Source organism: Kryptolebias marmoratus, linkage group LG1, assembly GCF_001649575.2.
Source record: "Kryptolebias marmoratus isolate JLee-2015 linkage group LG1, ASM164957v2, whole genome shotgun sequence".
In the NCBI taxonomy this organism is placed as follows: Eukaryota; Metazoa; Chordata; class Actinopteri; order Cyprinodontiformes; family Rivulidae; genus Kryptolebias; species Kryptolebias marmoratus.
In genome coordinates this window covers 2,727,072-2,729,445 of record NC_051430.1, presented here as the reverse complement: position 1 = coordinate 2,729,445, position 2,374 = coordinate 2,727,072, and the positions used below count along the sequence as shown (strand labels likewise).

Here is a 2,374-nt window from a genome sequence, read left to right as displayed (position 1 = left end):
CTGCATTCCTAAGGCAATGGCCACATTTACAAACGAACGGATGCTAATTGGAGCCATCAGAGTCGTCAGTTTGGACTAAAGAAATTCCTGGGACTTCTAGTGCTAGTCCACCAACTTCCACTACAAACAATAACCAAAGTGCAAAGTACATGTTAATTGGCCAGCTAAGAGGAGCAGCAGCCCTCAGCCCTGCAGGTGAGGCCTTCTTGAGTCCTGATTGGTTCTCTCAAGCAGACAAGCCAATGAGGGTAAATGGGCACCAGCCTGCACTCTGAACCTGTGCAGAGGAGAGAAATACAAAGAGGGGAGGGGGCAGGAAAAGACAGTCAGACAGACATTTAACAGTTGGTAAGCAATAGACAAACTTTACATGGTAATTAAAATATGTCATCATTGCATTCCCGCAGAGCTCCCATGAAACATGTCCGACTCAACTGGAAGCCCTGGGATTTTGTTCTTTCAGTCATGTCCGTAGCTGAGGGTTGGAACATTGATAGGCCAGTGTTACGGCTTTTACCGGCCGATGTGTAACAAACAACAACCAGAACACAGTTAATTAACACCATTTATTGTTGTACAAAAATATGGGGTTCTCTGCTACCATTACCCATTCGTTGTTACCCAAAAAGATTAAACCCCACTTCAAGTGGACAACCCACACAAACCACTACAGTGTGCACTGCAACCCTTAAGATGCACTCAATTCACTGCAAGAATAATCAGGTGCAAGTTACACTCACAATCAAGCCCACAACATCAGGTCTCAAATAATTAGGAACAACTGACATGGATTTGGTGTGTTCTGGGGAGTGACCCCAAAAGAAAAAAACAAAAAACAGGACAAACAAAAATACACAGAAGATCGTTAGCTCACCCTCACATGTACAGTATCAAAGAGGGGCACATAGTCCAAGACTGGGCGAACTAACAAAAAAGAAAAAAACTTGAATCTTAAAAGGACAGCAGGAAGCAGTGATATAACTGTAAAAACAAAAATACAAGAAAATTACTAAATACTTATTGGAGCACTTTAGTCCAGTTAGTTTAGAAAACATTAAAAACACTGCATACCTGTATCGCATAGACCAACACTCTAAAACGAAAAGATGTAGCAGCTCTGGTGTAGCCCTACCAAAATAAAAATGATATAAAACATACAATTCAATCTTTAAAAGAAGACAAATGTATAGGGCCTACCTGCGGCGTTGAATGACCACATGCCCGGGCAACGCTACCGCAGAAACATCATTAATACTGTGGCCCTGTATAAAAAACACCATGTCAGGACAATTTATTTAAACAAATCAAAAAAAGTTTCCTTCCCTGAACCCTACCACAGCCAGCAAACAGTGAAACGTGTGGGCCCAACACGCACCTGGTCACGTACACAGGAAATTGACTCTGCCACCACTCTTCCTGCTTCCCTTTTATGGAAGCTCAGGCTGTGGAGGGTGCGACACCTAGTGGTGCCACCTGTTACACCAGTAAATTGAGAGCTTTGCCTTTCAGCTTAGCTGCACATCAAGTGATCCTATTACTTTACATTATCATCTGATCATAGTGACATCAGTTTGCCTTGTGCTTCTTTTAGATCAACCAAAGTTTTGCTTTGACCCTTGCATCAACTGATGTCAGTGTACTAACATGCAAACAGGGCTAATAGCAGTGGTGGCTGGCCAATAGAGGGCGCTAGGGCGCCACCCCACCACTCACATTACCTTGAACAAGACATAAAAAAATATATTTAAAATGAAATAATAAAATAAAAATATTTCGAAATATAAGTACATATATTTTTAGTTGTGTAGGATAAATATTTTATAGTTATTGATAAGTAAAGTTGTTTCGTTCATTGACGTTGTCTGATTGGTGACGTATTTCCGCCCGCAAAAATCTTTGTCCTTAGACTCTCGTTAAAAGTTGTACATGCGCAGTAGCTCCTCTTCAGTACAAGAGATAGAGCCGTTCTGGGGCGCACCTCTCCTGCACCCAGAGCTAAATGCAGCTGTGTTTACATTTCACCGCGTCCCGCCGCCGGAGCGTGGGACTCCTGCCATGGGGGTCTGACGTCACATCGGTCTGTCAGAAAGTTGTGCATATGTGCATTTATATGTCTATTATAATGTTGCTTCTGTTGTTTTAATTCATGTAAATACACTGGTGTCATACCTTAGTATATGTTTTGGTATATGTCTATTTTGGACTTATAGCCCCCCCCTTGGAAAAAAACTCCACCAGCCACCACTGGCTAATAGTTAATTTTCTTTAAGGTTCACTGAGGTTGTTCTTTAAATATAACCTCAGTGAGCAACAAGCAAGGCTAGCTGAAATGCTGATGGCTACGTATTGTACGGATTGATAGTTTGGCAGGAAC

General features: G+C 42.0%; 1 long non-coding RNA gene across 2 annotated transcripts; it reads right to left on the bottom strand.

Annotated features, from left to right (window-relative positions):
* Positions 1–552: 552 nt before the first annotated feature.
* Positions 553–1,450, bottom strand: LOC112449827. 2 transcript variants are annotated; one of them, XR_003038369.2, is made up of 4 exons: positions 1,335–1,399; positions 1,198–1,262; positions 1,072–1,128; positions 553–981 (listed from the first exon to the last, which is right to left on the bottom strand). It is a non-coding gene; the product is annotated as an uncharacterized LOC112449827 (long non-coding RNA). The 2 variants fall into 2 exon arrangements; XR_005233667.1 differs by having other exon boundaries at positions 1,198–1,450.
* Between the last annotated feature and the right edge of the window lie 924 nt (positions 1,451–2,374).